Source organism: Carassius carassius, chromosome 9 (genome assembly GCF_963082965.1).
Source record: "Carassius carassius chromosome 9, fCarCar2.1, whole genome shotgun sequence".
NCBI lineage: Eukaryota > Metazoa > Chordata > Actinopteri > Cypriniformes > Cyprinidae > Carassius > Carassius carassius.
The window spans coordinates 10,393,720-10,406,745 of NC_081763.1; positions in this window are offsets into that span (position 1 = coordinate 10,393,720).

Here is a 13,026-nt window from a genome sequence, read left to right on the forward strand (position 1 = left end):
GAGGGTCCTGGTCTGCAATAATCTGGTGGCTTCATCGTTGTGGCACAGGATGATGATTCTACAGCCTCCAGAAGAGCTAGTAAGAGGAATCCAGAAAAACCTGGTGGACTTCTTCTGGTCGGGACTGCACTGGCTGAGGGCGCCAGTGCTGTATCTGCCTATTCAGGAAGGAGGACAGGGGCTGGTCGACATCAGTTCCAGAATCCAAGCTTTCAGACTCCAGGCGGCCCGGAGACTACTCTACGGGGAGAACGTGAGTTGGGCCGAGGTGGCCTGTGCCCTTCTGAGGAAAGCAGGCAACATGGGGTTAGACCGACACCTGTTTCTCATGGACATTGACAAGCTGGACTTAACAGGACTGACACCTTCCTACAGGTCAGTACTGAGAGCATGGAAACTTTGAAAAATATCTCGGGAGCCAAATGGTGTGCTGAACCTGTGGATGAGGGAAGAACCTCTGCTCTTGAACCCGGCACTGGCTTTGGACATTTTCAATTCAGTCTCCCTCAGAAGAGCTTTATGGACTGCGAAAATTACTAAAGTTGGATTTTTGATTTCTGACAATGGATGGATATCTGCTGAAATTTTGGCTCAAAAGCTGGACATTAGATCAGTTCGAGTGGTGGAGAGAATGCTGACTCAAATACGTGAGTTTTTGCCCCAGGACTATAGACTGGTTTAGAGTCGTCTGGTGGAGAGGAGGAAACCTCTACTTTCCCAGAACTGGCTTTTTCAGCAGACACTGGAGAATGGCAAGAGACTGAGGGAGGACTGCTTTCTTTTAAGACTCCCCAATTGGAGCTTTTTAGCAACACAGGAAAAAAAGCTTTTTATGTACTGTGTGTGAAAGTGTCACATCTGCACTCGCTTGAGAGTGTAAGAGAGTCCAAGTGGCAGGAGGTTTTTGGGCCAGGCGCTTCCCCTAAAGACTACTGGAGGTCCCTGTACAAGACTCCTATAGAGAAAAGGTCTGGAGACCTTCAGTGGAGAATTGTGCATGGGATAATAGTGAAGTGAAGTGACATTCAGCCAAGTATGGTGACCCATACTCAGAATTTGTGCTCTGCATTTAACCCATCCGAAGTGCACACACACAGAGCAGTGAACACACACACACTGTGAACACACACCCAGAGCAGTGGGCAGCCATTTATGCTGCGGCACCCGGGGAGCAGTTGGGGGTTCGATGCCTTGCTCAAGGGCACCTAAGTCGTGGTATTGAAGGTGGAGAGAGAACTGTACATGCACTCCCCCCACCCACAATTCCTGCCGGCCCGGGACTCGAACTCACAACCTTTCGATTGGGAGTCCGACTCTCTAACCATTAGGCCACGACTTCCCCGTGGGCCACAAACAGACACAGCCACAAACAGACACAGAGCACACCTTGACCCACAGGTAGGGGAGGGCTGTCTGTTCTGTGGGATGCAGGAAACAGTTTTTCATCTGTTTTTTGACCGTTTTAGATTAAAACCATTATTTAACAAATTAGAAGAGTGGTGTCAGACCCTGGGGGAAGTTTTTATGCCTATGTTTTTTTATTTATGGACCTAAGTACAGCAGGAAAAACAAAGAAGTTCATGTTTTATTAAATTTTTTATTTGGGCAAGCAAAAATGTCAATTTGGTTGTCACGAAAGAGAAAATTGAATAATGATGGATTAACTGATGTGGTTGCAGTGTTACAGGGGTTAATAAAATCACGTATAAATATAGAGTTTAGCTATTACAAGTTGGTTAATGACTTGGATGTTTTCAGAGGTAAATGGGGCATAAAGAATGTTATTTGTGATGTTGACATTGATGGCTGTCTCCAAATTTATGCATGAGTAAGGTTTGATCGTAAAAGTCTTGAGACTCTGTGGTTGTTTTGTTTTTTTAAATGCTCTCATTTAGTTGGTTATATATGTAAAAAAAAAAAAAAAAAATTTACTAAAAATGTTATATCTTTAATTTTTTTGTAAATAAAGAGATCTTAAAGTCAAGTCTCTGTCTCTCTCGCACGCTCTCTCTCTCTCTGTCTGTCTCGCGCGCGCTCTCTCTCTCTCTCTCTGTCTCTCTCTCGCGCGCTCTCTCTCGCTCTCGCTCTCTCTGTCTCTCTCGCGCTCCCTCTGTCTCTGCCCTGTTAAACTTGCATGTGGTTTTCAGTCCTGTCAATTATAAACTTTCACTCTATGATGGTTAAGCTGTGCAATTAATCCGCGAATCGTCAAGGGCAGGGGAGTAGCTGGCCCGTAAAGTTAATGAGTAACGGATCAACTACGACAGCCTACATCGCACATCCTGCGATGTGACTATCGTGGATTCGTACATCGCGATATCGATGCTTAAACGACACATCGTGCAGCCCTACTTATGAGTAAGAGTAATATGCTGTAAATAATTTTTTCTTAAGCTTGAAACGCGATTTACACCTTTACAAAGCTTCTCTTATGCATGAAGATTTAATTTACGCTTACAGTTTTATGTACATTTCCACAACTCTTACCCTGCATATGCAATCTTTTTGCCATTAAATTACCTTCATACATATGACCTTTAGTTACATAAAGAAAGGGAGCATTCTACTTGGAGAGAAATGTGTGTGTGGTGTAGAGTTATATGATGCAACAGAATAAAAAACAGCGGTAACGAACTCAGCTGCAAGCATTTTAAGCAGATGACAATCACCATGGTAACATGTTATAACACTTCACATACAGAAAGAAAAAGTCAAGCAGCATCTCTACAGTGACAGATTGTGGAGGAATCTGACATGCCATCATCCCAACACTGAGTCACAAATTCAGTCATGGCCACTTATGCTAATGTGGTTCACCATTTCCAACAATCAACTTCCATTTTAGAATGTTTGCAATATCTGTAACATTTGAATGTTTAAAAACATAACTGTAATATGTTTAAATGTTCAGGGGAAAAGATAGAATTTTAGAATGTTTGCAACATCCAAAACATTTGAATGTTCAAATGAGAGATTTGTTGAATATCTGCTACAACAAACATTTGAATGTTCAGGAACATGAGATTTACACAATGTCTGAAAAACTAGAACATCTGAATGTTCAAAAAAACTTTTTTAGAAGATCTACAATGTCTACAGTGTTTACATTTTCCAAAAAAAAAAGACTGAGCATAACATCCAGAAAGAATAACAAATATTTAACATATAACTCACTTCTTTAAAGAAACTATTATAACCAGGTGTGCACTTAAGTGGTCCGCAGGTCTGCATGTGCAACCAAAATAAGAAATGAACTGTGTAAGTTTGTGTATTAGTTTGTGTACCGACATGGTTCACAGCTGTTAATGCACAATTACCATTTTAGATCGAAAAACTGTACTGTATTAGATTTCTATTCAAATTGAAAGCATAAATCTAGGCGTACGTTTTCAAAGCACTATGCAAAACTGTGACATGTCATTTACTGACACTATACAGTCTGCAACGCTAAACCCGGAAGCGCATATGATTGCTGAATTTAAGTTTCAAAATGAAAAAATCTAATAATTCAAATTAAAAATAATAATTAAGGTTCAAATTAAAATAATAAAACATTAGCATTTTATTTTTAAGATTCCTTTAAAATAATTGTCTTTGTACAAAATACTCCCTTTTTATTTTAAAATAAAATAATATTATAGCACTTTATTAATTTATTCTTTAATAAAAAAAATGCAATAGTATTATCGCTGTTATTAATTTTTTTTTATAGTCATATTTGATAGGTCACACCTAGGGGTGCTCCGATTGATCAGCTACAAATTACAATCGGCCTAAAATTGCTTTGGGATGATTGATCAGTGGTCTCTAAAAAGGCAGATCTCATTAAATTGATCTCAAGCTGATGACATGCCTGCCGTGAGAGGTTTGGCTCAACATGCAGTGGCACCGTCTCTGTCCAGCAATCTCACAAACAGCATGAGTGAATCACCGTGCATATTATCGATATTATCGTGCATGGGTGGAGCAAGAGAGAGACTCTTCGTTCTTGTCATAGCATAACTATTTGGTGTTTTAAACTGCGCAGGTGCACGAAAGAGAGCCTATGGGCTCACCAATAATCAAATACTTTAAAAAATACTGACTGATTTAACTAAATTACGTTAAATAAAAAATACTGTATTTAAAACAGCTAGTTTATATATAGGTCGGACGCAACTGTCATATCACGTGTCGTGTGACAAATCTGCCGCATCTGTGCACGGAAGTTATCAGTCTAAATGTTCTGCAAAATCAGTCAACGGTGAAAATCAATAGTAGATTTCTTTTAAAGTCCAACAATTGAACACTAATATTAGACATAATCGAACACGTTAAATATAAAGCATTCAAAACAGGTAAGTTGATATATTTGGAGTAAAGTTGAATTGAACTGATGCATCAGTCATACAGCGCTCCGGACCATGCGCCTCATGACGAGACCGACGCACCGCCACAGAAACAAGAATGAGATGCTTTCTAACATAACTGTGGCATTAAACTCAGTTAGTGAGGACTCGTTTAAAATATTGCACATATATAATATAGGCCGTTCAGATTACTTGTTAAAGTTCAATGAAATACCTTATATCTGCAGATGATGTACGTCTATTTGTGGATGGAGACTTTGTAACGGCCAAAACTATGTATTTTGCATGAATCACATTATAGTGCGGAGTGCATGAAAATAATAACAAGGTGGCAGAGCGAACTTATCATCCACAGTGGTTCTCACGTAGTCCTTCTATGTCATCACCACACAGTGAGTGTTATAAATTAAGTGATCAGTCTTTAAGACAAGGACTACGTGAGAGGCACTATGGATGATAAGTTCACTTTGCTGCCTTGTTATTATTCTGTCTTTACTTCATTTGTAACGGCAAGAAAATGTGTTGCCGTGTACCAGCCATTAAATGTGTGGGACACCAACTCCTCGTTTCAACTCTCTTTCATTGGACCAGTTATCCGAGTCAAAGCGTTACAACTTCATCGACTACAAGCTCCATCATCCCTGTTCCCAAAAAACAACTGTCTCCTGCCTGAATGACTACCGCCCTGTAGCACTGACATCAGTCATCGTGAAATGCTTGAACGGCTAGTCAAATCCCACATCTGCTCGTCTCTGCCTAACACATTGGACCCATTACAATTTGCTTACCGGTCTAACAGATCCACTGATGATGCCATTGCAATGGCCATACACTAGAACACTTGGAGGGAAGAGACACCTATGATGCTGTTCGTTGATTACAGCTCTGCATTTAACACCATCATCCCTACCAAACTTATAGCCAAACTGAAAAATCTGGGTCTTAACAGTCACTTATGTAACTGGGTCCTGGACTTCCTGACCGGCAGACCCCAGGTGGTTAGAATTGGCAATCACACATCCTCCTCACTTACACTCAGCACTGGTGCCCCACAGGGATGTGTACTCAGTCCTCTCTTGTACTCCCTGTTCACATATGACTGATCTGCTAAGTAGAGCTCCAACATCATCATCAAATTTGCTGATGATTCTACTAACCTAGGACTCATCACTAATGGCGATGAGACATCCTAAAGAGATGAGGTTAATGCACTCACAGCATGGTGTGATCATGTCAAACTTGACATTTGACTACAATGACATTTTAGACACCGTTCTACCCCAGTAATCATAATATTACCTCAGACTTCTTATGAACACTATAACTCTTAACACTGATTACCTTTATTGTACCTGTTACTTCCACTTATGGGCATATAATGCTCTGTCCATGTCTTTCTGTCTATGGGCACTGTAGTCGCTCAAGAACCTCAGTGCTCTCCATGTACGTCTATGTCCTATGTCTTGTTATTGTCACTGTATGTCTGAGCCTCGTCACAAGCATTTCAATGCCCAGTTTTCCCCAGTGTTAACTATGCAAATGACAAATGCCTCTTGACTCTTGATCCTCTATCGCGCGCGCGGGTGTGTTTGTGTATGTGAAATGCGGTGCTGAAGTGAAACAGCTGGGCAGTTTGATAGCCGAATTATAATAGGCTGCCTAATAAAAATAATAATAGCTATTATTATTATAATCTAAAACATTAATAGGAGAATTAGCATAATATCGTCTTGACTATCGACAGAGAAATGTGCTTATGTCGATATCTCTGACTATCGTCGATACACGATACTATCATCAATCAGCACAACCCTAATGCTAGGTTCACATTATTCTGTTTGCAGTGTGCGTATGTGGTGCGTATTTTTTCTGCACTCATGTTAATGGATTAAAGCGTTCACTCTGTACACACAGTTGCAGTCCAGCAGTGCGTTTAGGAGCAGTGCATCTGCAGCAGTGCAGAGATAGTTTCCGCACCGAGTCTATTTTTTGCTGCACTGCATGCACGGAATTAAAGTAATGGCGCATTGTTTGCAGTAAATATGCAGACTGTTTCTGTCTATGGTAAGTTTTAATTTAGAATGTTTGTGATAATGTAAGAAAAGACGTTTAAATGTTTGGCTTTAGCAACTTAATATATAAATCTAGAAGTAAATGCAAAAGTAAAAAGCATTGAATAATTAATGAAAGACTGTATTACAGTACTTGTGTATAAAAGGAATCACAATGTTGAAAAAGCCTTTTAAGTGACAATGTCTGTGTTACACGATTGTAAAAACAAAACTACAGTGCATGATCAAACATTTAGGAGAGATAAATATATATTTTGAAGAAAAAAATGGCCCCCTCAAAAAAAATAAAAAAGTCACCTAAGAGAGGAATTAATTTTCAAAACTGAAATTCAGGCCCTGAATAAATGCCTTACATTTATTATTGGATCATCACTATAAATAATTCTACATGATAAAAAGAAGGCTTTAAAAAGATCGGTATCTGTGATCGGATCGGCAGGTTCTGCTTTCTGTGATTGGCGATCGGTCTCAAAAGTCCTGATTGCAGCACCCCCAGTCACACCATGTGGGGACCAAACCAAATCTCCAGGTTCTCATATGAGAACCAGGCTGAAAAACGTATGTGCACCCCTGATTATAACAACTAATTAACTTATAATAACCTCTCAACTTTCAGAACTGATCTCAAGTTACAAAAATCCCCGTTCAGAAAAAAAAAGATCAGTGTCAGATCGTATTACCTTGCTTTGAATAACAGGGAGATTGCAGGGTTAGTTCAGCTTGTTTACTGAGAAGTTGCAAATGTCAACAAAGCTACAAACTCAAGCACAAGAGATGTGAAGTAGTTCAGCTCATTTACTTGGTATTACATAATTATATTTGAGCAATTTAATTTTAGCCAAATTGTGTAAAAAAAAAAAAATGAAAAAAAGGGACTGCAAGATTCTCACATGTACAGATGGGGACAGAATATTAAGCGGAACTAGATAGTAAAGTTTATAGACAAACTTTGAAGTTGGCTTGAGAAAGCCTAGTCTGAAAGTTTTAAAGAGTTAAGAACTTGAAGTTTGAAACCATGATTAGCATGTTGTTAATGTTTTTAGAAAGAGTAGCATGTTACTAACATGTTGGTAGTATAATTAACAATTTAATAGCATGGTTACTATCTTGATTAGCATTTTTGTAGCATGTTGCTAGCATAATAAGTTACTAGCACGTTTCTAACATTTCCGTCACACACTTGAGGCATTCAGCCAATCACAACACACTTGATAGCTGGCCAATCAGAGAACACCTCGCTTTTCAGAACGATGAGTTTTGTAAAAATTAACACATTTCAGAAAGGCGAGGCAAAGAGAAGCAACAATAATGTACATTATGTGGAAAATAATGTGTTTTTTTTTTTTTTACCTTAAACCGCATAACACATTGCATTACACCAAATACACAACATAATGTTCTTTTTAGCAGCGTCACATGACCCCTTTGAAACATTCCCTCTGACATCCAGGCTGTTGAACACTCGCTCACACTAATCACGGATGACGACACAGACTTTGCTATACACTCAGATGAAATGTATGTAATTTGTTGATCATTATAGGAAACTGATGCTCTAGTGCTGGGAACATATTGCACTTACTGACATCACTAATCGTACATCACTGCGAACTCTAGGCAGACATTACAGCCTTTCCAATACACTGTTTTATTACCTCCCAGCCAAAGGATCTTTTATGTCCAATTAAAGTCACACATTTTGGGGTTTCGGCTACTTTTTAGAGTGAGGAATTGGATCAAGGTATGACTTAAACCCAAGCCTCCAGTATAAGCACCATGCCTCAACATGTCTTGCATTTGGCCTAATCTTTTCAAATGTGGATTCCCGTCAGGTCTTAAAATTGTAAAACTGTGGGCAAGTTTCTTATTTTGGCTTTCGCGGTCAGTCTGTTAGCTTTTATCTGGGTCAGAATGCAAAACATCATTCCCTCTGGGATGAATCGTCGCTCTTCAAATGCTCTCCGGCGGTACTATCGGCTTCAACAGCGGGCAGTTAGATGGTTTTTCTGTTTACCAAGCAAAACAAGTGAGTCATAGACAAGGCAACAGTTTAAGACTGCACACTTCACCCAAAAGATGAGGTCACTGGGTCAAAATATCATGCCATGTGCCTGGTGCCTCTGCAAAGTGGCAGCTGGCTAATCCATGCCGGGTGCAGCCAGGCCAGCCGCATGAAACTCACCCAAGTGGCACACATTACCAACTGACTTTCAATCCCACAGTAGAACAGGCTAATACTGTTTTTCTCACCGAGATACATCAGATTACAGAAGCAAAATTGGTTCTGAGAGGCATTTCATATCGACTTTACCTATTAGGCTACATGGCTACCAAGTTCGCAGCCATAGAGGACAGTACTTTTCTTAGTATTGTAACAGAGCATCAAGTGAACATCTTACAATCAGAGGATCTTGAGGAATGTTAAAACAGAGCTTCTGAGAAGTGCAGAGAAGGTCAGGGTTTTGGGAATTGCATTTGCAGCAGCAAAATAAACACGAGCAGATGTGAGGGGGGGGGGGGGGGGGGGGGTACCCAAAGGTGTTTCCGTGTAGGTGCCTGTGATTCAGTTACCTGATTTATTTCCTGCTCCAAAAAGTCCCACGTAGTTCCATGCCAGGTGAGGGGCACCACTAACTGAAAGAAAGAAAAACAGAACAAGAAAAAGCACAAAATTAGCTAATAAAGACATCTGTGAGCTCTATTTACATTAGGGACATTAAGCAGAAAAGAATGACCAATTAAAAGTACTTTTATTTTGTTAGAAATATTACATGTACTTTATTTTAATAAATATTACTATTTATTATTTTATAAATATTGATATTTCATTCCATGCTAAGATTTCTTTACTTTTTTTTTTTTTTAAACAAGAAGCTGGTAATGACACGGCTATAATGTAACTTCATAATTTACTGAACTTTTGCTGGAAAACAATACATAGTCCACAGTGCAAAACAATACTGACTGCTCAGTTTTAAACACTTCATGAAAATGATGTTTCTAAGACTGTCTAAGATAAGTCACTTTTACAGTTTCCACGAAACCTCGTCTCTGTAAGTAAGCTTGATAACATTGTTGTTGCAAATTCTGCTGATTTGTGACCAAGATTATGTGAAATACATCACAGAAGCATTGATGTTGAAGTTTGTAAGGAATAAAAAATGCATGAACAAGACCATGGATCAAAAATGTTCAGTATCAACCAATGTTATTTTAGCATTATTTATATATGTTAAAGTATTTATTAATATTTTGAATTACTTTTATAATGTGCACTTTCAATTTTCATTGTAACTTTAGTTAAAGTTAAACAGATTTATGTTTTTTGTCTTTAAGTTTTTATATCAGCTTTATTCTTATAACCTGAATAATATATATATATATATATATATATATATATATATATATATATATATATATTTTTTTTTTTTTTACCTAACAATTTCTTAAAGTTTTAGTTAACAATAACAACACTGGTATACAAAGGGCTGAAGCCCTCTCACACTGGGCCTTGCTGAGCCCTATAAGTTTTTGTTGCACAGAGGAATTTTTTGGGCTCAATAAAAGCTCTATCAACAGCATGCCACAGAAAATAGTTTTGACTCATCCTTCAGTATGCACAAAGATACCAGAACAGGACTATTAACATAGACAGAAATCCGCACACTAGAATTATGTTAGCAAATCTAACCAGAAGTTTATCCACCTAGAACAGCAGTTCTAGGCCATTTAGGGCCATTTAGACGACTTAAACGACACATACTTTCATGTGGGAGAATTGAGTGCTTTTTTGCTGTTGATAAAACTGAACTTGTTTTTAACCCGGAACATTCCTTTGAAACCTGAGACGAAAAGCATGAAAGTGAGAGTGACTAAAAGAATGCAGGCATTAAGGACACACTGACAGAAATACTGGGGACTGTCGTTTTTATAAACTGGAGCTGGTTTATCTCACAGTCTCCTGTGTGAGATGATGAAGAAGTCTGAGTTCCTCTTGTCTCACTTTATATTGTCACTATGAATCATAAGTGAACTTGGTTTGAACACACACGCCATGCTTGTTGATCATAAACCGTATCATTATTGTGTATATTTGGGATATCGTGTACTCATGTTTCCATCCTGCATTTCGAATGCTGATGTGACAAAAAGAGCGATCAATAAGTCTCATGCATCATGCTGCAATACATCTCAAGACACTCACAACAAAACCTTGCACCCTAACAAGCTTAAAAAGCATTTGATTAAACCATTAACATTAATGCAAAACAGGACATTACACTATTGTTTCTAAAGCTATGATGCAGTTATGTCGTTCAAATGCATTTTTATGATCAGGCGTAAAGTAAAGAGTCTGAATATGATGGGATTACCACGACAATCTAACACATCTTGGTACTGTATGATTACAGTATTCATACACTGTGGTATTTACATGGTTAGGACAATACTTTAATGTTAAAATACAGAAATCATGGTATTGCCAAAATACTACAGCAATGCCACAGTAATTTTGACCCAAAGGCAAATAACACACCTAAAACCCCCTGAATAGCATATGTTAAGAGCTGTCATAACATGCCACCCCACCTAATGACCGATGCATGCAATAAAAGAACAGACACCATGTCATAATGCATGTTTCATAAAAGTCCCACCTGCACAGCATCAGGACCACAAGCACCCTCCCCTGCCCACTGTGGCCAAGGTGACCTGTATCCCTTATAACCTTCAGTCATACGTTTGACAGCGCAGAAAAAAAGATGCGGTTTCACCCAACAAACATATGGCAGAGTAACCTGACAAGCAATCTCAGGCCATGTGCTTGCTATTCCCAACTACACAGTACAACTTCCAGCAAGCTTATAATGCGATATTAAACACCCTGGACGAATTCGCAGAAACGACTGCGCGTGCACAGCGGCTGCGTGTCGAATTAAGTCTTAAAAATAATAGGTTTAACAGTTGTCTTACTTTACAGTGCTTGATCCATCCCATCTATTGGCATTACACTGGTCTGCACTCCACTGAACGTGTCCGAAATCCAGTAAACTTCAACCGGAAGCCCGCCTGTTTTAGGACTCATCCAATAGTGGGCGAGGACTCTGAAGAATGGCGTTGTGGATAGCCTCGTTCAGACTCCCGAGACAGGGACAGACGAGGTCTGATTATAATAGACAACCAGCTAAGCCAATCAAATCGCCACTCGATGTTCTCGGTGGAATAAGTGGGCCAATTACAAAGCTCACCGGTTGAGGTCTATCTATCTATCTATCTATCTATCTGTGTGTGTGTTACTTTAATTAATCACTAAGTTATGGGGACATGGAAAACAAATATCCTTTTGACTGAGTTTTTAGTTGAAGCACAAAAAGAGTAATCTTACTGCCTCCTGGAGGTTAATTTGTGAAATTGTCTGTTTTTCTGACAGTTGTTTCCATTGAAAGCAAAGATAAAACATACGCAAAAAAAAAAAAAAAAGTACACCACATTATCATTGATCAATTATTTTATTGTGGAAACATAATAAACAACCTTTATGTGACATCAATTATAAAATCTAAGAAGTCATAAATAAAAAATCTATTTAGATTTTGAATAATCTGACTGACCCTGGAGATGTGTTTCTTAATAAAATATATTAATCAATGTTAATAGAATCATTGACATTGATTACTGAAGATAAACATTTTACATTAATTCATAACTGAAACTCTATGACTCAACTTACATTCCAGTACAGTGTGAAGATCAGTGCTGAGAGGGAAATGCTTTTATTACTTTTTTTTTACTTTTATCTAAATTTCCGTATGGATTCTCATGAGTCTCTATATAAAACTTGTACCTGAGCCTCAGTGTCTTAAACTTCCTGAGTACAACATTCACAGTGGAGAAGTTGTGATTCTTGTGAAGTTGAAACACTTGCTGGTTATTTGACATCCCCTTATCAAGAAAGATGAAATTGTATTTTTATGTCCAGACTGTAAACATTTTAGGTTAAAGGTCCATTACAGTCTCAGTGGCTTTGTGTTATCGAGTAAAATCAAGTATCACCTTCATAGAACCAGAGAAACCAGTCTAGAAGTTGTTTTCGTATGGTAAAGTGTATCAGTGCAGGAAGGCTGATCTAAGATCAGGTTCCACTGTCGACAGCAATGATCTTTACAAAACAAATCTGGCACATGCAGCATTTTGTTTCTGACACTATGTAAACCATTCCATTTCTGTTGATATGGACTTGTTATTCATAAACAAAACTGGTTCATATTTACAATGAAGTGCTCTTTAAAAACCTAAATAAAATACTCTCCGAGGTACTGACCTTATATTAATACACCATCAAATATTTGGATACATTTCTGAATGATAGTTAAGTCATTAAACTATGAAATAAATCAAATGGAAGTGAGAATTATGCAAAAAAAAAAATATCTCTAATTGGTGGTAGAGCATTGTGTTAGCAGCGCAAAAGGTTGTGGGTTCGATTCCCAGGGAACACATGTTAGGCAAAAAATGTTAGCCTGAATGCACTGTAAGTCACTTTGAATAAAAGCATCTGCTAAATGCATACATTTAATTTAATTTATTCCTGAATTTTCAGCATC